At 36.8% G+C, this 25856-nt stretch overlaps 1 protein-coding gene across 3 annotated transcripts in view; it reads left to right on the top strand.

Annotated features, from left to right (window-relative positions):
- The window catches only part of CPNE4 (copine 4), a 505143-nt gene that overhangs the window by 74378 nt on the left and 404909 nt on the right, over positions 1–25856 (top strand). The window contains exon 1 of one of the 3 annotated variants that reach the window (XM_050777971.1): positions 9273–9661. The exons of the other annotated variants lie outside the window; for them this stretch is intronic. The gene's annotated coding sequence lies outside the window, so the exon portion shown is untranslated. Of the gene's footprint in view, positions 1–9272; positions 9662–25856 lie in introns of those variants that run through there. 3 annotated transcript variants of the gene reach the window in all.

Here is a 25856-nt window from a genome sequence, read left to right as displayed (position 1 = left end):
TTCTTCTGATATAAATTATGGTAATGAGACATCTTTCAAACTATTTGAAATTCACTGTGGACTGAAAAGTAAATCAAACATATCATAAAAATAAACATTGTCAGAAGATATTACCAGCATTTTTCAAGCAATAAGGGTTTCAGAAGTAATATGTTTATAAATCCCTTTTACGCCAGTCAGCCTGAATATCTCCCTCCCTCTCCTCCCTCCCTCTCCTCTCTCCCTCTCTCACTTATCTCACTCTGTCTCTCTCATGTCCATATGCCTCATACAGTGTATTGTAGGGCTCACGATTATTTTCAGGGCTGTTTCCATCGTTTTAATGATCTGAATATTTGGAAACACCTAGAAGTATGACATATTACTTAAATTTGCAGTAGCGTTTTAGTATTCAGATGATATTTAAAATAATGGGGCTAGTCATTAAAAAGAAACAAGATTCTGTCAGGCATTCATATTCAGAGCTTAGTAGCACTGTAACTGAGGGCATTATATTATGTTTTAATTTAGGTGGCTTTGTGTGAGTGGGCAGCTCAGGGAGTGGGGCGGGTAAGGGGAGCAAAACAGATCACCGTAAATTGCAACTGAGAGTTGGTGCAATGTCCCCTTATTTTCCAGAGAGGCATGATTGTGTTTCAGTGTTATAGGCAATTACACAAGTAAGCTAGACTGGGTGGAAGATAAATATATATTTTTTAATTGGATTTTTTGATTTTCCCAATTTCCACAATGTGATGGTGTTTTCGACAGAGTTCTGCAGTGGTCCCTGGATGGGAATGTTAAGGAAATTGGTGTCTCAATTTTGGTGTCTAACATTCTGTCCAGCTCAGGCATATTGGCCTGGGTGAGTGATAATCTTTTCTAAAAGTACAGGTGTTTGAACTGTACTCTACACAGTTTACTTATATTTATCTCATTTTATTCATTATAAAACTTTCCAGGATTAGGGAATGCAGGGGTCCTTATTATTAACTCTATATTATATATCGGATAATTGAAGCTTAGAAAGGTGTATCAGGCCGGGCGTGGTGGCTCATGCCTGTTGTCCCAGCATTTTGGGAGGCCAAGGTGGGCGAATCACGAGGTCGGGAGTTCAAGACCAGACTGGCCAACATGGTGAAACCCAATCTCTACTAAAAATGCAAAAAATTAGCTGGGCATGGTGGCGGGCACCCATAATCCCAGTTACTCAGGAGGCTGAGGCAGGAGAATTGCTTGAACCTGGGAAGCAGAGGTTGTAGTGAACTGAGATCATGCCACTATACTCCAGCCTGGGCAACAGTGCAAGACTCTGTCTCAAAAAAAAAAAAAAAAAAAAAAAAAAAAAAAAAAAAAAAAAAAGCTGTATCAATTGCCAAAGGTCACATAGCTGAGATGTAGTAGAGTTTGAATGTGACTCCAGATCTCTGATTTAAAACAGTCTGAGATAGTGCAGTGTTTCTCAAACATCAGCGGCATCAGAATCACCCAGGGGACTTGCTAAAATAGCTTCCTGGGCTCCATGGTCACAGTTTCTAAATCAGCAGGTCTGGGATGGGCACTTGGAAATTTGCATTTCTAGCAAGTTCCCAAGTGATGCTGCTGCAGCTGGTTTAAGGACCACACTGAGACCATTGGTATGATGTACAAAAATGAAATTGTTAGAATCAGGCTGCCTGGATTCAAACACTGCCTCCACTAAGGTCAAGAACTGGGAAAAGTCGCTCTATCTCTGAACTATTTATTGTTCATCTATACCTACTTCACAGAGTTGCAGTGAGAATTCAATGAGATAAAGCATTTCAAATGCCTAATAGAATGCCTGGAATGTAGGAGTAACTCTGTAAAGTTACCTATTGTCATCTTTCTTATTACATTACACTGCCAGGACTTGGCTAGTCTTTCTCATGCTTTGAGACATATGTTCTGTTTCAATGTCCCATTATTTGCCTGTCCCACACAGGTTGTTTTCTATCAAACTTTCAGGTATTCTTTATCTCCTTCTTCCACAATTACTGTCTCTAGCTTACATCCTTCTCCCCCACAACCAAAAATTCAATGTTTAGAAGTTTTCACATCCACGTGGAAAGAATAAAACTTCCAAACCTCTGACTTTGCGGTTTTGCCTCAACTTTAATTATCTCCAGCTATTCTGCATCTCATTCACTTTCTGGCACAGAAAATGCAATAGAATTGTTTGACTTTAGAAATTCCCTTTGAGAATAAGCTCCTTGAAGACAGAGGCTGTGTACAACAAACCTTTGCACTTCTTTGGAGCAAAAATGCCTCCCACAGTTAGCAGGATCTGAACAAATACCTGGTGAGTGAATGGCTAATTGAGGGAATTGGAAGTCGTGAGGTCAGAAGAGCTTTGCCACCTGGTGTGTATTGTTTTGCCATTATAGAATTTGTTTTCCTCAGCGAAAGGCTTGCATTAGAATTCAGAAATTTTAATTTTATACCTTTTCAGTTACCCTCTGTACACTCCCCTGGTCAAATGATTTCTTATCCAACAGTTTGATAACAATGCTGATAGCAAAAGGCTCTGTGCGTGTTCCTCTTTAGCTCTCTTTATAACAAGGGTCTTCTTACTGGGTACCTGGTGCTGAATGGAACACAAACCATGCTAGTGTACACCATGGAAATTTTCTTTTTCAAAATCTCCCTGGCTCAATTCAAGAAGCTATTATTTTTGTTCCAGGATCAGGCTGATGGGCATGGAGACACTATTATCCTTTGGCAAGGGCTGTTATTTTTGCAGTTTGGAGGATGCCCTAGATGTATTCTGACAAGAGTGGGGCTCCAGTGGGACGTGCTATGATAACAGTATAGATGTCAGCAGTTTCTCACTGAGTCCCAGTGTGGGGTTATTTTGCATCCCAATTCATTCTAAGTAGGACACGGCATTGAATTGGGAGAGGCTGCCTCACATGCAAGATGATCTAACACCTCATCCTGAATTAGTATGGCTATGATACATGTAGAAAACAATGGCGATTTAAAAAGATATTTTGTGACATGTTTTGTTCCTGATGACAAAAATGTCATGTTATGATAAAATGTATAAAAATTTAATGAAGAATATAACAAGGCTAAAACTTGGGGATAAATTCTACAGGTCTTTAATTCTCTTCCTCTCTCCATTCTAAAACAAAAATAAGTAATAGAATATACTGCTATGTCTCGCTTGCCAACACAAAGTATTGTCTCATAATCTTTATATATTCTCCAAGATTCAAGACTATAACTTTCATTGGCTATGAGGAAATCAATGGGATGGATAGAACACACTTTATAAATCAATCTTAATTATTTTTGGATATTTATATAGTTTTCAAATTACTGGCATTATAATAAATACTGTATTGATCTTTCATTCACACATATGCATTTTTCTGTACATTTATGATAATTTCAGCTTAACTACACAAAAGTAGAATTGTCTGGATTACAAGTAATGAGTATGCTCTTCTGTTTCATAAATTTCAAGCTACATTTTCAATGTAAATTATTCTAATACTTAAGATTTTATTGACCGATGGAGTTATAGAAAACCTCAGTAAACCAACATCCATTAAAGAACTTGACTTGGCAGTCACAAATATGCCCTTATCAGTCCCACATCTCTCAAATAAGAAATACATCAAGCCAATAAAATTTGAATGCAAGTTTCATCAAGCCTCAATGAACTGGTAATTATACGTATTTCAGATAACACAAAAAGAAAAAAAAAAGGCATCAACTCCAATTTATAGATACGTATTACTTTGACACTGAAACCAGATACTGACAGTAAAATAATTCTAATGACTGATCTTATTTAAGATCATAAATGAATAATTCCTAAATAAAATGCTAGCATATAAAAAAATCTAGTGTTTTAAAAATACAAGAAGAATTTTTCTCAGGAATGAAGGAGTGAAAGATGGATTTGTGTATCAATATCTATCTATCTGTCACCATATTAATAATCTAAGAGATTAAAGGAGAAAACATTAACATTGTCCTACTAGATATAATGGATTTTAGCCTGAGTGTCCTAGGCTGCACATGCTGGAAACCAGAGCCCAATGCACAGATTATAATGTTGACACTTTGAGAAGTATAAATCTAAGCAGTGATTGAGGAAAATAGGTCATGTGAGGCAAGGAAAGATGTACAGCGATCATGTTGCTCTAGTGGCCACCACTTCCATACAAGTTCAGAGACATTCAGTTGCAAAGACATTTAAGCATATTCCCTCTGCTTATGGGAACTTTTCTAAAAGATTTGTAAGAGGAAATACCACCACAGAGGGACAGGAGGGGAAATATATCTGTCTGGGTCCCTCCTGACTCTTGCTTCCCATTGGTCAAATTTTATTCCACAGAGACCTAGTACTTCTATACATCTGGCACCTTGGTAGCTACTCAAGAAGCCAGTTCCCAAGCCCTGTTGTATGGCATTTCTTCTAAGCCCAGAAGTGGAGGGGAGATTCAGCAGGTCAGACTACCAACCAAGAGAGAATGAGACAGCTGAGGGAATGTAGAAGACATACAAAAAAGAAAACAAAGAAAACAGAAAGAAACAAAAAGCCTTGCATACAATACCATACAGAAAAAGCATTGCATGCAATGTAACGCTTTTTTGTGAGAAAAAATAAATAAATAAAAAGAAAACCTCTTAACCAACTAAGAAAGAAAGGGAAATTACACAATAAGATGAAATACCATAGTAGCAGTGAAGGAGAGAATCCAAAAGCTATGACAAATGTTATATTAGTAAGCATTTAGAGATAGTACTGTTAAATCAGGTATGAGACAAGGATGCACATCTCCACCGCTACTAATCTATCTTGTACTGAAAATCCAGCCCTTCCCACTAGAAACAAAACTAAACAACAGAAGAAAAAGAAAAAAAACAAAAACAACACAGAACTTAACCATATGGTTACAGGGAAGATGGAACATGTGATTTCTAGCTTGTAGTTATGGGCTCAGCTGAAATTGGTGTGTGTATCTGCGTAGAAGGAATACTAAGGCGAGGAGGAGTATCTCTAGGCAAAAGGAAAATGTGGCAAATAGGCTCTGAGCTGTAATTAGTAGTTTCTGCCACATCTAGATGAGAAAAACTCCAACAGAACCCACAAAGTATTATTTAAAATAGTAAGGGAGTTCAGAGGATTTCAAGAAAAAACATTGACATAAAAAATCAATGGTGACCCCTGTGTCAACAGCAATCAATTAGAAAATGAAATGGATAAGCACATAAATTATAATAACACATTCTATATAACTAGAAATAAATTTAACTTCCAAATGTACAATATTCTTGCAAAGAAAATCACAAAACATCTCTTAAACACATAGAAGATATTAATTCTTTTAATGATGTCAATTCTCCAGAAATTAACCTGAAATATTGGTATAATTCCAATAAATTATCTAATAGAATTTTTCATAAAACTGAGGAAACTTACTCCTAAATTTATATGTAGAAGTAGATGACCAAGGATAGCCAAGACAAACCAATCAACAAACAACAGGAAATGAACAAAGAACATCAACAGGAACAAAGGAAGAAGAACCTTTATGAGATGCTCAGTCTCTCTAGTAATCTAATGAATCCAAATGTAAACAAATAACCACAAGTTGACCCTTTATGTGCCTCAGATTGATGGATGTTAAAAATGGTAGTAATACCAAGGGTTAGAATGAATGTGGGGACTCTTGGATCTAGTGAAACTTAGAGTAGAAGTGAAATAAGTACAAACATTTTGAATAACAATTTGCTAACATCTAGCAAAATTGATGATGGCTATATTTTAATATCCAGAATTACTACTTGTAAGTATAGTCCATCCTCATTATTCACAGATTCTGTATCTGTGAATTTGCTTGCTTTCAAAAATTTTATCTGTAACCCTTAATATTCATGGTGCTTTTGCAGCCACCTGTGGACGTACGCAGAGCTGTGAAAAATTTGAGTAACTTGACACGCATGTTCCCAGCTGAGGTTGAACAAGGCAAAACTCTGCCTCCTTCTTTCATTTTTTCATACTTTAAACAAGTTTGCTATCTGTGTTTGACTTAGTGCCATAATTTTCAAAGGTCTGTGCTTTTATTTGGTGATTTTACTATTAAAAGTGGCCCCTAAGAGTAGTGCTGAAATGTTTTCTAGTAATCTGAAATGCAAGAAGTCTGTGATGTGGGTTACTGAGAAAATAGATGTGTCAACTAAGCTTCATGCAAGCATGAGTTACAGTTAAGTGGCTGTGAGTTCACTGTTAATGCATCAACAATATATATGAAAGTAGTTGACTTTTAAAAGAAGCACACATAAACGAAGTTTTTATTGATGGATTGACAAAAATATTGTGACCAGAATTTTCGGGGGCTTGACCCTGTATTTCCCCACCCCCCCACAGCAATGGTTCAGTATTAGTTTATTCAGTGTTCACAGTGACCTTATACAACATAATTACTGTAAATAACAAGAATTAATTATATATATCATAAGAAACTCACACACATCCTCCAGAAGACATGTATAAAAGTATTGTTTGTAATGGTGACAACATAGATAACAATACTAATGTCCTTCATAAAGGGAATAGATGAAGACATTGTGTTATATTCATCCAAGGGAATACCCTCAGTGCTAGCATTTTAATGGAGGGACATATAATAAAGAAAATAACTATGTAAAATATACAGTGTTTTAAAAGGCATTAAGCATGACAGAGGAAAATTAGGCAGAGAATGGAGGTATCAAGTGAGTCCTGGGGGGCAGTATGCTTTGAAGTTTTAATAGGATGGTCAGGGAATGCTTCCTTGCAAAGGTATAAATAGTAATAATTTGTTCTTCTCTTCTTATTTCATAAGGTAGAACTTACTGAATTTATTAAATAGTAGTAGCAGATGTTCTTATTTTACTCTTGACTCAGAATCTAGCAAATTGTAGGTGGTGAATAAATGTGTACTAAATGAATGCCTTCATATTTTATCTTTAAATATTATTTTAGCTATTGATCAATACTTCCACATTTTGGTATCCTAAAACTATGCATATCTTTTCGTGTTTCATTGAATATTTTAACTGGAATCTGGGAAACAGTGTTTTAGATATTGTTTGCTTTCCTCCATTCTTCTCAGGATGCCTATGATTGACATTTTGTTGTTGTTGTTGTTGTTGTTATTCTAGAAACAATTTCTTTTTTTTTAATTTATTTTTTATTTTTATTATACTTTAAGTTCTAGGGTACATGTGCACAACGTGCAGGTTTGTTACATATGTATACATGTGCCATGTTGGTGTGCTGCACCCATTAACTCGTCATTTACATTAGGTATATCTCCTAATGCTATCCCTCCCCACTCCCCACAATAGGACCCGGTGTGTGATGTTCGCCTTCCTGTGTCCAAGTGATCTCATTGTTCAATTCCCACCTATGAGTGAGAACATGCGGTATTTGGTTTTCTGTTCTTACGATAGTGCCAAGCATCTTGTCTCATCATTAGATGCATATTGGCATTTGGAGCTTTTGGAAGGATTATGCAATTCCAGCACTGAAATATTCATCTTCAAAAAACAGCATCTTAGGAGTAAAAAAATTAAGATGTAAATTGATTTTATTTAAATCTCACCACTTCCACTACACAAACCCACCAAGTTAAAACAGCCAGACTGGAAATGGCTCTTTTTCTTACATGTTATCGGTAGGGAGAGAGAGGAATAGCAGCTGCTCCTCGTCTGGGGCTTTGGTGTCGTGGCAGGCAACCAGCTGAGGGCCTGAGGAGAGCGCTGGCCATTACATTTCTCCTGCTGCTACTGCTATTGTGGAGAGTAAAATAGTAGTAGTACTAATAGCCAGGAGCAACCTATGGGCAGGAAGACCTTACACTCACGCAGCACCTGTAGCCTCTCAGCCATTTGTCTTGCTTCACTAGTTTTTCTGGATGTTATTTAAGAACGCAGCAGCCCATCTCTCCCTACCCCAAATTACCCATACCATGAAGTCATTTGTTAGCTTCCACTGTGGAAGGGATGACACCAAACTGCTCTGGGCTTTCCCTGCATGTATTATTTTCTGAAAAAAAAAAAAAAAAAGAGAGAGAGAGAAAGAGGTTCAGCTTTGCCATGTTTAGGAGGTGAACATTTGGCACCCAGTTAACCTTGCGAGACAGTGTTAGACATGGAATTTAGTTCAATCAACATTTTTAATGCTGATGACTGCCAGGTGCTGGAGATTTGGAGTTGAAAAAAATAGCTCTTGTCTTCAAAGAGGGACACTCAGAAGCAAACAAGTTCCAACCCACCGTAATAAGCGTGGTGATAGAATGAAGATGTGTATATGGCAGAGAAGACAGAGAGAGTAATGATATGGGGTATGTGTGTGATGGGATATCTGAGGCCCTCAGAAAAAGCTTCTGCAAAGGCAGGGGATTGAAATCAGTCTGGTATGTTTGAGGGGACTTTAAGAATTGCTAGAGTGTAATGCACAAGGAGGGAGTGGTTTTGTACATCATACTAAACAATTTAGACTTCATGAGGTTAGTGAGGGGAAGCCAGTGGAGGATAGTAAGAAAGTAGGTGACATACGAGGTCATGTTAGTGTTTTTAGAACAATTCTGTGCTAACAGAAGATGGATGCTGCAGGAGGACTAGAGGCTGAGAGATTGATTAAGAAGCACATTAGAGCAGTCGAGGTAAGAAAAGAAGATCAGAATTAATGCAAATGTCAGTGGCACTGGAGAGAAGGGAGTGAGATGTCCAGAGCTTTTGAATAAGAAATAATAACAACAATAAGTAATGGCAATGCAAATAGTAGTAATAATGATTAGTTGCTGTTGTTGCTGTAGTAACATTTATTGAGCTCTCAGATCTGTATCAGGCCCGGTGATAGGTAAGCACTCTTGTCATTTACAACAACCCAATGACGTATTACAAGGACACAATTCCTGATCCATCATTCTAAAATATTTTAAATTCTGAAACCAAAAAGTTTCTCCAAACACATTTGCAGTAAAACTTGAACAGACTTCTGAACTCAGTGGAAAAATCTGACTTGAAATGACAGGAGGCTGTTTAGGCTTTATTTATGTTACCATGTTTTTGCTGTAGGAATATAAATGTGTTTGATTGCAAGGTGCTGCTCCAGACCCTCCTGGCAACATTACCGAATATGCAAGAGGTGATATAATGCCCTCCGTGGGTGTAACAAATTGTACTTTATATCCACTTTATTACTTTTGTAAATTCCAAAGCTTCTGGATTTCCAAAACATAACTAACACCAGGGGTTTTAGATAAGGAATTGTGAGCCTATAGTTTTCACTTATGGCTGTGGAAATGGAGGGATAGAGAGATTACATATCCAGAGACATACAACTAGGTGGTGGCAGAACTGGATGGGAACTCAGCATTTTTGGACCGGAGAGCTTGCACTTTGAACCATTTCCTCACTGTCTGCTTAGGTTGACAGGAAGAGACCTTAGAGATCATTTTACATATGAAGCAACTGATGTTTCTTTTTAACTAGCCTCTGGATACGGCATTGCCTTGCTTTAGAGGGATTAGAAGAGAGGAAGAATTTCTTTACCAAGTTTACTCAAATAAGTCCTTTGTCCAAAGAAAAGATTCCAGGGCAATGGAGGAAATTTCTGGGGATGGAGATTGGTGGCCAGCTGTGGCAGATTCATCAGGTAAAAGTGAAAGACAAGAGCTGCTCAATGTCATGGGGTGCCAGATCAAAGGCATTGGAATAAGATTCCGGTTCTCGGTTTTCAACCTAGCAAAATAAAATGATGTTACACGTGCATGTGCGCACGTGCATGCACACACACCTCTCTCTCTCTCTCTCACACACACACGCACACGAGGAAGCTAGAAGAAACACTGTCAAAATATTAACTGTGGTAGACTTTGTGTGGCAAGATTATAGATGATTTTAGTTTTGATTCTTAAAGTTTACCAGATTTTTCACAATGGTCACTTTGTGCTCTTATAGTTAGGTCATATGCTTTTAAAATTTTAATTATAAACTACATATTTTAAACAGAGAGAAAGCAATAAGTGCCTTGTAAATAGGAGACAGTCAGTAAATATTTGTTGATTTTCTAATTAATAGACTTATGCTCCTTGCTAATTGCCCATGAATACCAGGAAGTTTAAAGGTAACATTTTTAAATACTTGGAGTTATTTTATGTTTTACAAAATATTTTTCAATTTTTTTAGCTATAGTTTTTTGATAAACTTATTTGTTCATTGCAATAACAACATTTAAAAGGAATCAAAATATTTCTATGTCATAATGGGTTGTTGGGTAAGAATAAAATAATATGTAATAAACATTCTAGTAATATGAGAGAATTTAGGCATTCTTGTAAAGCTAATTAAAACCTAATTTTACCTGTATTAGGTTTTAATAAAAGAACTAAGGTCTTATCTTGTCAAAGGGTTATCATAGTTTATACTCATTAAGATTAAACAATAAAACATCTGTAAGCCACAGAAGGAAATTTTTTTATTAAGCAGCTAATTTGTGCAAGGATGATTAGGGGACTCTGAGAAAGTGGTTGACTTAATCTCAGTTTTTAAAATATGTATCCTCTGAACAAGAAGTTTTAACTTTAGCCTTTTATTGAATCATCTTTATAATATTTTGCATTAAAGTATCAATAAATTCAACAGATATGCTGCATGGCATGATTTTTTTCAAATACAACCTTTCTTTGGGCCTTGGTTTTCTCATCGGTAGCTGTAGATAATAAGATGTATTTCATAGAAGTGTGCTGTTAAATGTTTAACAAATCAACTCTCAAAAAGAAGATAGAAAGGGGAAAAAGAAAGCTCTGATTTGCAGTGTTTCCTAACTCTGTGGTGTAAATTTCCCCACTATGGCTGAATTCAATGTAACATTAAAGCATGATTAAATATAGTATTTCTTTCCTTACCACACATATAATACATGTAAATTATCTTAGCATAAATGATAGTAAAATGTACTAAAATAATTAGAAAGTGATGCTTTTTAGGTATTCATTACCTTTGTTCTTAATATAATTTAATTTTAAGCTTTTATATTTAATTACTAATAATGGTTGTATTTAACAACCAGCTTGCAAAATTTCTGAAAATTTAACAGTTGGTGCTTTGGAGCCAGGGCAAGCCAGCTCCAGCATTCCACTCACTAGGTGTTATGAAGATTAAAAAGAAATCATTAACTTTAAAATGCCTAATTGTGTCTTCAAGGATCATAGATCTTATGTAAATCTTCATTTTGTTTCCTCTTATTTCATGTTTTATTAAGCCTCATCCTCCTCCTCGGAGTCCATGACAGCATCTTTAGTTTTAACACCAACTCCAAAGACAAAATAGCTTCATGCACTATTGTGAATATTCAGAAAAACTGGTGAGCAGGATTTACTTATTCTTATTCTTCTAAAAAGGGTCAGCTTGAATATAAAGAAGAAAGACACCAACATCTCAATCTACCTTGTAATTGTGTGTTCCTGGTCACAAAACCTCTGTGCCTGTTATTCACTGTCCCCTTTTTTATTCTGGATCTATAATTCTTTAATTTTCTTTATCCTAGAGCTGGCCTAGAAGAGAGAGTTAACTCATAAGAAAATCAAATCTGTTACTTTATTCAGCTTCAGGTGAGAGTTCTGGGAGGTGTTTCCACCTGTATACTGGAAACAATGTATACCCTACTAATTTTTTTAGAGTCACTTTTTGTTTTATTAATTTTCAACTGTAGGCCATGATATCAGAAGCCTGTATGTATCAGAGTTCATGTAGTTTTCTTTAAAATATATTTTATTGTGCTTTTTATACACGAAAGGTAAAACATGCTCAATGTAAAAAAAAGAAATAATACTGATAAATATAAAGACAAAACCAGTTACTAATAATTCTGAAACTCAGAGAGGGCCACTATTATTTCTTTCCCCTGTGTGTGTGAGTTATATAATTGACCTCATACTATATTTCCAGTTTAGTATTCAGTAGGGATACTTTTTAATAGCCATGATTAATTTAGAAGATTCATACATTACATATGAGCGTTGTTGGAAACAAAGTTTCATTAAATGCACAAACCTCTGTTTTCTTTTTTTCTATAAATTATCATAATGCCTTAATTTCATGAATTGTGAGGAATTAAACTTGGCAATTCAACATAATATTACTTGTACTGAGCTTCAAGGATGGGCTTAGAACACATACACACAAATGCACACACACAGGTAACACAAAACGCACATTTTGGGGACAGACAAACATGAACGCAAACTCCAGCTTTATTACTTGTCTGGCTGCGTGACTTAAGGCAAGTTACTCCAACTCTTTGTGCTCAGTTTTCTCACATGTGAAATGAGAATACTATTAATACCTACCTGAAAGTGCTTAGGATGTAGGAAGTACCTTATGAAAGATAACTACTATGTGTTTAGTTTTTACTGGCCCAATCCTGCCAGCTTGAAATCAGAATAAGATGAGCCACTGACTATAGCAGCAGAAGTTAGAGAATGAACTGTGGGGATTAAGTATGTAAGTGTTTAGAACTGTGCCTGACACCGAGTAAGTGCTTTGTAAGTGCTGTCACTGGCTGCCAGTTCATGTACAAGTTAATGGTTAACTTATCATCCAAACTGAGAAAGTTTTGAGAGTGTAAGTGTAATATTTTGGTTTTAAACAGGTGAAAACCAGGACTGTCTGGGGAAATCAGGATAATCTTAGGCAAACTGAGACAGATATTCCACCCTACACATCCACCCAGCTCTTCCCGCTTCCCGGAATAGACACTGTTAATAGTTTTCTTAAACCATCTCCTTTTCTTCATAAATGTGCAAGCAAACATACATACATTTTAAAAATTTTTCTTCCTTTCTACACAAAAGATAACATTTGCTGTGCATCGTTTGCTGGTTCATTTTTTTTCACTAAACAATAATATACCCTGGAGATCACTTCATTGCAGCCCAAACTGCCATTCTTATTCTTTTGTTGTTGTTGACAGCTGCATTATATTCCATTGTTTGCATATACTATTACCTTATTTAGCCAACTCTCCATTGTTGGATTTTAGATTGTTTATAATGTGCAGCTACTTCAAATATTGCTGTGATGAATATTATTGTACATAGGTGTAGATAAACAGAATTGCTGGATCAAAGGGTATATGCCTTTACAATTTTGAATGGTATTGCTAAGTCTCCCAGCATAAATAAGCCTTGTACCAATTTGCATTTCCATTAGTGGTGCAGGAGAGTGCCCATTTCCCCATAGCATCGACAGCAGGCTATATTGAAAAGTTTTTTGTTTTGTTTTGGAAGTTGACAGTTACTTTAGTATAGTTTGAACTTAATAATATGCTACAAAGTAGTTATGGTGGTAAACATCAATGTCTTATTTCTGACTTGAGTGATATGCCCTTTGAATTTCCCCATAAACCTGATCTATTTTATATGGTTTGGCTTTGCGTCCCTACCCAAATCATCTCAAATTGTAATCCTCATGTGTTGAGGGAGGGACCTGGGGGAAGGTGATTGGATCATGGGGGCATTTCCCCCCATGCTGGTCTCCTGATAGTGAGGGAGCTCTCACAAGATCTGTTGGTTTTAAAAGTGTTTGGCAGTTCCCCGCTTCTATCTCTCTCTCCTGCTGCCTGTGAAGAAGGTGCCTGCTTCCCCTTTGCATTCCGCCATGATTGTAAGTTTCCTGAGGCCTCTCTAGCCATGCAGAATTATGAGTTAATTAAACCTCTTTCCTTTATAAATTACCCAGTCTCAGGTAGTATCTTTATAGCAGTGTAAAAACACTAATACATTATTAAGTTGAGACTTGTTTATTATATTAAGTCTTTATATATCCCTAATTGTTGGATATTTTATCAAGTTTATTTTTTCATTTAAAAAAATTTTTAATTAATTATTATTTTTTTTTTTTTGAGACAGGATATCACTCTGTCACGCAGACTGGAGTACAGTGGTACGGTCACAGTTCACTACAGCTTTGACCTCCCAGGCTCAAGTGATCCTCTGACCTTAGCCTCCAGAGTAACTGAGATTACACGTGCACACCACCATGCCCAGCTATTTTTTTTTATGTTTTGTAGAGATAGGGTTTCATTATGTTGCCCAGGCTGGTCTCAAATTCCTGGGCTCAGGTGATCCCCAACCTTGGCTTCACAAAGTGTTGGGATTATAGGTGTAAACCACTGCACCTGACCTTTTATCAAGTTTTAAAAACACTTTCACAATTCAGCGCTTTCTTTCTTTAGGAAAATCTGTATTTTTATTCGAGTATTATCTTGATAATTATAAATTAATTTAATACCCTTAGTCCTTTATTTATCTTACCAGGATCAATTAGTAGTCACAAGGAAGCATGTTGACTTTTTTCCCTCTTCTGCTTCTTTCTTTCTACCTGATTTTAAGAAATGATATTACATTTCTTATTGGTTAACTTTGTGTTGTTAAATGTGACTATATTTTATTATTTGATTTATCAGTTTTAAATGATATGGTTTGACTGACAGATGCTTTATATGGGAAATCAGCAATCTTACTCTATCTTTAAACTCCTTCCCTCCTTTCCCCAGCTAATTTCTGTTATTTGCATGTATCTACATGGCCAAGATATTAACATATCAGCATTAGGGGGTTGTTTCCATCCCGGCACCCTAATACTGACAGTTTATTTTGGTCTTATTTGAAGAGTTAAATGTATTCAGTGCACTGTTTGTTTGCCATACTTTCCTCAGCCATCTCATAATTGTCCTCTAGTATTTTCTCAAGAAAGACTCCAAATTACAATATATCTATAATTCCTGTATGTTCAAAAATATTAGCCAGTGGCCTTTATAACTAAAGGACAGTTTGGCTGTATTTAAAATCTTTGCTATTAATTTCATTCTTTGAAAACCTTGCAAGTGTTGCTATATTGTATTTCAGTGCAGAATTTCTCTGTAGAAAAATCGGATGCAAGTCTGATTTATACCCCATGGTTTTGCATGGTTGCCTAGACAATTCTTTGTGTCATAAACTTTACTAAGACATGTCTCAGTATTGACTGCTTTTGTACATATTTCTTGGTACATGCAGTAACTTTTAAAAATATTTAATGCTTTTATTTCAGGATTATTTATTATTTATTTCTTGATTATATATTTTTAATCAGTTTCACAATTACATTTAGCTTTATTTAGTTTTGTTCATTGGAAACTCTGATTATGCATAGGTTGGTTCTTCTTTGCTTTTCTTATGTTTTACATTGTCTCTCTAATCTTTAATTACTTTTCCTTTCTTTATGTGTCTTTTTTTTTTGCTTTTCTCATTTTTAGTCTTTATGTCCTTTACTGTGCTGTCATATGTACTCTTCTAGTGCCTTTTAAAATTTCATCTTTGTGATTTTTTTCCCCTTCCTGCTTGTTTCCTGGTTTCCGCCAACTCTTTTCTTCTTGTTGTTTTTCGATCTCTTGTCTGATTTCTTATATTTCTGCTCTGTTGTCTTCCTTAGCAAGGGAGATTGTTTCATTACATTTTTTAAACTAATGGTAAAATGTGTTCATCACAATTTTCATATGTCCATGACATTTTCTAAGGACTATGCTTTGTAAGATTTTTTTTTTTTGCTCTTTTCCACATTTTAAAAATATTTTCTTTGTATCATGTCTGTGCCAGTTCACTTTTTTTGCTCTTCAGTGAGCAAAAGTTAGATTTTCCTGAATTAGTTATGCACAGGAAATTTCTCTTTGAGGTGGTGAGAGTCCAGAGTAAACTTAAGTGTTCTCTCCTTTGCTGCTGCTGCATAGACAGACTCATCTTAGTACATCTGTGCACTCTCTTCTCATCTTCTCTGAACTAGACTTAGTAGAACAGGGCTTCTGCTACCAGCTCTGCTCATCCCACTCACATCCACTATTGCGAAAAAGGGATATGGGTTTTGCATTTCAGGTAAAACCCTCACTTGCAAATGAGGAAATCCATCAGTGTTGAGTTCCTTTATATGTCTATTTATTCATTTTTTCCCTCCCAGGACAGCTTCTGCTTGCTCTGAGCTGCTTTTGGCAGCTCTTTTGTATGTTTTGATGCTCTGTAGCTTCAATTCATCTCCTAATTCCACTAAAAATGGTGTTTGAATTTTTAAAAAATTGTTTATTACTTTTATATGATTTTCATGAGAACAAAAGTGTTGATTTATGCATCAGTGAGCGTATCAGAAGCCCTGAAAATTATTTCTGCCAAAATAAAAAACAAAGCAAAACAAAGCAGGAGGCCTATGTTTCTGAACTGTACATTGGCTGTTCCTGCCTTAAGTTATTCCTGCGTTTTCTTAATGCATAAAGGGGAATTCATATCCTTCTATGAATCCACATAACCTCTATATAGATCCCGTACACTGCCCTCTCCCCTACAAAAAGCCTATAGTTGATGCTTCCTATAATTTTCTAAAAATAAACCTCTAACTCTTCAACTTCTGCAAATATTTTGTCTTCCAGCTTGCTAGTTTGACGTTTGGTTTAACTCCTAAGATATCCCTTTCCCTTATGCCTCCTCAAAGCCTTTTGATAAGCCTTTCCCTTATGCTTTTCTCAAAGCCACATTACCAAGGCACACTATCTTCTCCCCTTAGCTTCTGGTCATACAGTTTTGATCACTGAAGGCCTCGTTCAGTCTTTCTTAGCCCCTTGCCTTCTGCTATTATCCTAGAAAATGTTTCATTTAGTTAAACATGCCCAAAAGGACTCGGGCCTCACATTTTCTTGGCTTCTTCCTTTCTTTAGTGACTTTTTCTTTCCTCTACCCCGTTTATTCTATTCATCTTTCCTACTCTTGGCTTTGGTCATTAATACAAAGCCCTACCTCCAATATTGCTAATTTAAACATCCTACTTTCCAGATCGCTGGCTCAAATATCTCTATACAATGTTTCTATTACCTTGTTGCGATGTCCAAGTTATTGGTTTCTTCAATTCTACCAGACCCTTCCTGTTTCATTTTTATTCTATCCAGATAATATACCATGGCCTTCACTTTAATCTCTCTCTTGCAAGTACTCTCAATCCATTGCAACTGCCTGATCCCAGCCCAACTGAACCCAGCTACTTGCTCACATTCAAAGAGCTAGCTCAAGACCTCTGGAAAAAATCACACATGGGGGAAGGATTGTATCATTGTCAATTAATAAGCACCAACAAACATCTGGGCCCTCAATAATACCAAAATATGTTATTTAATTTCTGTATTGAGTTTTTTCTTTATCACAAAATGCTTATTAATATTTTACATCCTCCTGAAATCTCTAAACTTCTCCCAACCTTCATCAAATGACATCTTTCTCTTCACAGAAGAAACAGAAGCCATCAAATAGGAAATCTCCCTTTTTCCACCACAATATGGACAGACTTACCTGCATTTTCTTCCTTGATGATTAATGGAAGAAGCATCCCTTTTCTAATCAGCAGCCAGTGCCTTTTTAGGTGTTCCAGACATCATCCATTCCCCTTGCTTTCGTAGGTATTCCCTCTAGCTCCTACAGCTTTGTCTCTGCTCACTCGCTGGGTTATCCTAGCAACCTGTATCCCTGTCATGTCATACTTTATCTCAGCAAACTAACACAGGAACAGAAAACCAAACACCGCATGTTCTCACTCATAATTGGGAGTTGAGCAATGAGAACACATAGATACAGGGAGGGGAACATCACACACTGGGGCCTGTCGGGGGGTAGGGGACTAGGGGAGGGATTGCATTGAGAGAAATACCTGATGTAGATGACGGTTGATGGGTGCAGCAAACTACCATGGCACATGTATACCTCCCTGTGTAACAAACCTGCATGTTCTGTACATGTATCCCAGAACTTAAAGTGTAATTAAAAATAAAAATAAAATACTTTCCCTTGATCTTGCACCTTTTAGTGACATTTTATAACAAACATCCTAAAATGTTTTTGTACACGTGCTGCTTCTACTTTCTTATCTCTCATTCACTTTTTGGTTCACTCCAATAAAAATTCCTCACTTTTTGATTCACTTCAATCAAAATTTCTCTCGTGTTAACGCCACCTAAACTGATCTTGTTAAAGTCAACAATGGTCTTCCTAAATTCAAATAGTTACTTTTAAATCTTTGTTTTGAATAACTCATAACAGCATTTAACATAGTTCTATCAAAACAGAACTCTTGATTTCCATCTCTGTACCCTAAATATCTTCCTTTGCAGTTCCTCCCTTCTCAGAAAAAGGAACCTCCATATATCTAGTAGCTCACACTATAAATATGGGCATATTTTTTCATCTCTCTCATCTTCTATTCACATAACCACTTTTCCTTTCTTTAAAAAAATACTTATCATTTATTTCTTGCTTCTAACTGTAACTTTGTATCCTTTGACCAACATCTTATTTCCCTTATCCCTTAGCCTCTGGTAACCACAATTTTACTTTCTGCTTCTACGAGTTTGATTGTTTTAGATTTCACATGTAAGTGAGAATGTGTGTGTGTGTGTGTGTGTGTGTGTGTGTGTTTTGTCTTTCTGTACCTGGCTTATTTCACTTAGCGTAATGTCTTCCAGGTTCATTAATATTGTCACAAATGACAGAATTTCCTTCTTTTTAGAAGATGAATAGTATTCCGTTGTGTATATATATATATATTACATTTCCTTTATTTATTCATCCATTGATGAACATCTAGCTTAATTCCATAGCTTGGCTACTGTCAATAATGCTGCAATGAACATAAGAATGTAGACATCTCTTAGACATACTGATTTCAAATCCTTAGGATTTGTACCCAGAAGTGGGATTGCTGGATTATGTGGTAATTTTATTTTTGGCTTTTTGAAGAACTTCCATACAGTTTTTCATAATGGTTGTTCTAATTTATATTCTCACCAACAGAGTACAAAGGTTTCCTTTTCTACACATACATATTCCACTTTTCACGAAGCCTCTCAAATTTTCTCCTAGAATGCTTTTCAAATATACTCAAATATACTCCCTTTTCTCCTTTTCCTTTGCCACTGCTCAGTCCAAGATGTTGTCATTTTCTGACTTGACTGCTGTAGTGACCTTGTCTCTGTTTTATTCCATCCTTCCTCTTTCCCAATCCATTCTTCACACTGATCCAGAGTGATTCAATATGAACTTACATGATGTCAAGTTATTCACCATTGCTCTTAAAGTCTAGAATCTTCAACATAGCCCACAAGGCACCATCTAACCCTTGATTGCCTCTCAAGCTTCACATTCCTCCTGTTGTCAGTGTCTCAGCCATGTTGACCTGAAGACTTTGCATACTATTCTTTTTTCTTTGAGATAGAGTCTCGCTCTGTCGCCTAATGGTAAAATCACAGCTCACGGAAACCTCCACCTCCCAGGTTCAAGAGATTCTCCTGGCTCAGACTCCTGAGTAGCTGGGATTACAGGCACTCAACACTATGCCTGGCTAATTTTTTTGTATTCTTAGTAGAGATGGCATTTCACCATGTTGGCTAGGCTGGTTTCGAACTCCTGATCTCAGATGATCTGCCTGCCTCAGCTTCGGAATGCATGCTGTTCTTTCTGCTTGAAATGTTCTATCAATTATTTGGCTGACTCCTACTCGTGCATCAAATTCAACTTTAATGTTCCTTCCTCAGAAAATTATTTTCTGACCCCTAAGGGTATCCCTTTTATAATATCTCATCATGCTATTTACCCTTTCTCCATGGCTTTTATCCAGTTATGTAGGTATGTATTTGTACACTTCTTTATTTAATGTCTATCTCTTCCAAGAGGGCCCAGGTCAGTCTTGTGTTCCACTTAATCATGAGCACCTAGCACAGAACATGACATAAAGCGGGACCTCAATTGATATATGTTGACTAGATGATTGAAAAGGAATCTAGGCTGGGCTCACTTTGATACAGAGGTATTTAATGGCATAATCTGTCATATATCAGATAGCCAGGTTTCCTTTCAGGATTCCATACTGTGACCTTGGAACTGAACCAGCTGATTTTATGGTAATGAGGCCTTTCAAATTGTCAGCATGTGTATACTTTTGTTTACACTGTTGACCTTTGGTTTGGAGACCTCCTGTCCTCCTATCCAAACCCATTAGCTGATATGTGAGATCTCTCTGATATTCACAGCCAGCCACATCATTCAGGAAAGCCTGTGAATTTTCCTGTCCCCTGACTGCTATGTGCATAGGAAACATTGCCTTTTCACTGTGGTAGTTATAGCCATATATGGTTGGTGTTCACTTGTATCATGGTGCCAAACCAGAAGTATTTTGAAGGTCAATAAACTTGGAGCTGTAAGAACCAAGGAGATTGTTTTCTCTTTGTTAGAATAATATAATGTCAGAGCTGGTGAGTGCCTGATAGTACTAATCTAAACCTTTATTGTACAAGTAAGAAATTTGAAGCCCATAGAAGTAAAGTAATTTCTCCAAGGTCAAACAGTTGTGTGACCCCTTTGTTCATTATACCCTGCATTTGTCTTAGTGACAAAAAATGTGCCAACTGACTTTAGGCTTATTTTTGGAATTTTTTTCTGAGTTGTAAAGAGGTAGAACAAAACAAAGGTATGGATGAAATGGGGGAGGGGACATAAATGTTATTTGTGATATAAGGGGAAGTCTCCATTTTTTGTCTCTCAAAATTGTGATCATAATTGTGATAATAAATGTAAGGATACCTAATTGCACAACTGTCCTTGGTACATATAAGGGGTCCACAGAAGTCATATGAACATAAATTCTCAAGGAAGTCCTAAAACACAGTCTCCAAACACATTATTATGATGCTTACTATTAAGATAATTAGATATGAATGTTGTTCTCTTATGGAATGTTGTTCTCTTTGAAAAAGAGTATTGCTGGTGAAAATGAGATTAATTCTTCCCCTTCCTGAGAAGCCCTCAGCTGTTTCTTCACTTTTTAATAAAATGGGTTTACCAATTTTGTCTTCATTGAAATAGTTTTCATTTCCTATCTTGAGACATTTTTGCAGTATTTGTATGCTGAGGCTGGATTTTGTTCAGTGGTAGTTGAGTTTCAAGAGCAATATTGCAAAAGATTCTGCCAGTCTAATCGGGAGAGCAAGTTTTGTTGGCTGTACTTCCTACCATAACTGAAACTTTCCCGAAATTTATGGGGAATGAGTAAGTGTAAGTTGTCTTTGCTAAAATATCAGGTAGTGATATTTCCTGTATGAAGTATCAACCTATGTGTTAATTCGAAGTATTTCTAACCAACACCCTTACCATGCTGTGTGTGAGCTCATTCTTTCTCACTTTGCAAAAATTCATTTGTCTTGTCTCATAGCACCTTATAAGAGGTACAGGCATGTGAACAGAGGTAGAAATTTTGAAAGCACCTGTTTCTGCAACTCCTATAATTATAGGAATCAGGTGTGAGAGCTCCCCACTGTTCAATAAGTCCTTTGCTACTTAAGGGAAAGAAGCCCTAAAGGGTGACAGAGTTTTTCTTTAGGCTCCCATATGTAAAGGTCCAAAGAGAATCACATATAATTGGGAACTTTTCATCAGAGTCTGTACCAGTTGAAACAAGGAGGGGAGTTACTATTCACTGAGCAATTGCTATGTGGTAGACATTGTACTAAGTGCTCAATAGGGTTACCAAATTACAGGACTCCAGGAAGCATCACGCACATTGTACTTGGTATAAAATGTATCAAGGACAGTTGTGCAATTAGGTATTCTTACATTTATTATCACAATTATACATCTGTCCCATAGATAACCACACCAATGAGTCCTTTAACTTCCAGTTTTTTATTTAATTGGAAATCCAAGTAGAAGATTGGAAGAAAGAATGAGGTCAGGGTCTATGATCCCCTGCCCCTTTCTCTGCAAGGTCACCCTGAGCTGGTTGTATTGCTGATCTTTTCAAGACAGCCTCTTCTATATAACCTTTTTCCTCTGGGTTCTGTCTCCTTCTATTTTCCCTTTGTACATATGGGTTACTGCAGTGTCCCTTGATGGTCTGCTGTATCATACTCATCCTAATTTTGGTATGCCATCTGTTTCCTATGGGGACCTTGACTCAACAGGGTGAACCCTTTCTGACTAGAAAGTTAAGGCGCTTTCCACTACCTCTTGTTAACATCCATTGGAACATCCATTGGAAAGTGCCAATACTTTAACACGACTGTCTATTGAGTTAAATGAAGTCACTGGCTGCTGGCAAGACCTCCAGGGAATGCATCTTAAGTACCTACTTGCAAAATCTCCACAGTACATTTGTAAAAGCACTTGCAGACAAGAGGACCTGTCCTGCATGTGGATCTTATAGATGGTGTAAAGTGATTGTCCATTGATACACAATAGAATAGTACTTCCTATGAAAAGTGTTCTCTGCTCCCAGAATCTTGTCAGGCAGCCAATACCACCTATACAGATTCATTCAATAGCATTAAGGCTTTGCATCTCCAGGAGAGCTCCTTTAAAGATTAAAAACCCCTGACAGGGTACTCGCTTTTGATAGAATGGATAATTAGTTGGTGAGCTTTCCAAAAATAGAGATAGGCAGAAAAGAATGGGACACAGAAGGGGGTGAATTTTGATAAGGGAGGGAGAAAGTGTGAAAGAACAGCATTTGGGGCTTTGCTGAGGGAGCAGATCTGTGCAGGTGGTGTGGTACTGTGAGGGAGTCCTCGGAGGCCAAGCGCACTGTCTAACGGAGGCGATGTGAAGGCATGGAGAAGGGGCAGAAATCAGACATGAGACTGCTGATTTTTTATTTATTTTCCAACAGAAGAGAAGCCCAAAGCAGACAGATTTTCATGAGTGAGTCTCAAACTGGAGAGGGTCCCCATGAAGGAATAAGAAGGGGGAAAATGTTTTAGAGGGGATGTACCAAAGATCATTCAAATCCTGGTCTTTACCTGGGATCTAGTGATTGATGAAGAAAGGAGAGGAGAAGATGACAGGATACATAAAATTTAAACCTGACTGAACTCAGAAATCTTAGCCCAGAAGCAGGGGTATTTCTTTCTTTACAAGGCCTCCTTGATGGAGAGGGGACCTTGATCTAGAGATAAGAGTGGCTTCTTTGCAACTGTAGTTTAAAAGACTGTCTAGATCTGCTTTTCCTCAGCTAGTCGTAGGACTAGCAGTCTCTACTGGATGCCACCCAGAGCCTCCTCACTCACGGCAAATACCAGAAGCCAGGCTTCAATGCAGGAGCAGCTGGCTGTTGCTCATTCCCTTCCATTTTTCATGTCCCGACAGAGGTGTCAGGGAAGCAAAATCTTCTCAAATGGAAGCTTCCCCTAGCGCATGCCTGGAGGCCTGACACTCTCCCATCTACATCAATCTTGCCTGGTTGGGGTGTGTACAGCACAGTGGTCACTTCGGGATGTTTGCTGTAACAAGCCTGGCCAAGTATAGGCATAGACAGGACACAGTGCTGTTTCCTTGTGGTGATCACACCTCAGGCACATTCACTTGAATACAGCTTCAGGTCTGGAGGTAGACTTGGGAATGGTTTTTAGGGCCAGTCACTGCCAGGATGTTGTTGCTTTTTCAGGTTCCTCTTTGTAACAGATAGGTGATTTGTATTATTGAATGGCAAAGAAAAAAAGGCATTGGGGGTCACTGGATTAAAAGGCTTGCTCCTTTGAATGGATTTGGGCTGCTTTCATAGTAAAATTCTCTTAGAATTTTTATAGCCAAGTAGATTTAAAGAGGAATTACAAAGCTTTTGTGTTAAATACAATCCTAATCATATCTGCATTTTTTTAAGAAAAGAAGATTGTTATAAATTTTAGATAACATATACTTTAATTCATGGATATGGTATATGTTAATTATGGTATAATTAATACATGCTTTTTCTGGATTTTGAACAGCGATATCATATAAGAACTCATGTTTACACAGTTTGCTTAATACTTTAAAACATAATCCTTCTTGTTTCTCTGCTATAAACGTAATATATGCATGTTCACTAAAAACCTAGAAAATTTTATCTACAACTTAGAAAATACCAAAATTCACAACACTAAAAATTAAAGTCACCTATAATCCCATGACTGTGAAAGAAATTAACATTAACATTGTGGTGTATTTTTCTCTAGGCTTTTATCTCATGCATACATCCAATATTTTTTAGTGGTTTTCATATATACAGTTAATGACATCAATAATGCAAATAGAAAAAAAATCAGAAATACTTTTCTTGCCATTTCTAAGGTTGTCCTTGAATGAGTGTTCTCTCAAGCATGATCCAGCTACTTTTATGTCCTGCTACAAAGACAAAGTCAGAAAACCATGGTGGCGATGTGGGAAGTAGAGACAGGCAGAGAAAAAAATGAAACTCTGGTTAATACTAAGAACAGAGGATAAACTGTCCTGCTGAGTGTATTTGGATAGTTGTTTTACACAGGGGGACAAAAAGATGATTTCTTTGATTAATTGATTAATTCATTCATCAATTAACAAACATTGATTGGCTTCTTAATTTGAGCCAAGCACTGAACTTGGCAATGGGGTAAAAATAAAAATAAGATATACCCTTGACCTCCAAGAGCACCCAGTCTGGAGTAGGGATCAGATAACTAACTCTGCAATGACAGTGAGATGTCATGACAGTAATAATTGAGCCACATGAGTGAGTGAAAGACAAGTCATTTGTAGTGGTAGGAAGGAAAGAAACATGGAGATGTGATGGGAGAAGGGCTCTCTGTGCTACATTAGGGAGTTTGCTCTTAATCCTGAAAGCACCTGGGATCCACTAAAAGATTAGAGAGGGAAGTTAAATGATAACTTTTGTATTTTAGCCAACATAGTTGGAAACAAACAGGACTTTGACATCAGACAGCTGCATGACTCTCTGAAAAGCAAAACAAAACCAACCAAAAAGCAAACGAACAAACAAAAAAGATTCTTTGAATCTTAATTAATCCATCTGTAAAATGGGAATGATGATGACTATTTGCAAGGTTGTTATGAGTGTTAAATAAGACAGTAAATTATAAAAAGTCACTGAAATCTAATAGATGGTCAGTAAATGGCACTAGCTATTGTCAGTTGCAAGGCATGCAAGTTCCTTTAGTCCAGCTTGTTCTGTCTTGCTCCTTCCTCTCTCCCACACCCTGATTCTTCTATACCCCTCTCTTATCACCCCGTCCTCAGACCCCTACTCCTTCGCCCAAGCTGTTTCATCTCTCCAGTAGGCTTTTTTTATCTGTCTATTGCCTGCTTTAAAACTACAACCCATTCTTCAAGACTTGGCTCAAATAGTCACCTTTCTCTATTCTAAAGGAATTCTGGAGACAGAACAGAAATGGAACATTTCTCACTCAAAATTGGGAGACTGAATTTAAAAGGGTGGGATTATCAGTTGCTGATATTTTGCTTACTGAGGTTTGCAAGTACCAACTTTAAAATAGTTCATTCCCACTTAAAATAGCTGAACATCAAAGTGTGTTCCTCTGGAGGAAGGTCCTCAGGTTGGTAACTGACTCAGAGATATCAGCTTTCATCTCCTTCCCCATCTCAAAAAGCTTTTCTTGTTTTACTGACATTTTAATTCTTCTGTATCCTCCTATATCTCCATGTTTCTTTTCATTATAATTGTTTTCTTATTTCATGTTGTTCATATCTTTATTTTCAAATCTATTTGTTACAAGTATTATTATTTTTCATCTTAAATTCTTAGTGCGTCTGTTCTAGTAATTCTGCTTCAATCAACAAATGTTTATTGTTGAACCGTCTTTGTTTTTTTACAGTGCTTGTCACAGGCTAACCTTGAAGGAAGGCAGCAAAGACGGTTAATGTATGCATATGTAACAAACCTGCACATTGTGCACAGGTACCCTAGAACTTAAAGTATAATTTAAAAAATTAAAAAAAAAAACAGTTTTTCTGCATCCCAGT

The sequence above is a fragment of the Macaca thibetana genome, chromosome 2 (assembly GCF_024542745.1).
Source record: "Macaca thibetana thibetana isolate TM-01 chromosome 2, ASM2454274v1, whole genome shotgun sequence".
In the NCBI taxonomy this organism is placed as follows: domain Eukaryota; kingdom Metazoa; phylum Chordata; class Mammalia; order Primates; family Cercopithecidae; genus Macaca; species Macaca thibetana.
Note: the sequence above shows the minus strand (reverse complement) of the source record. Positions and strands in the feature narration are given on the sequence as shown.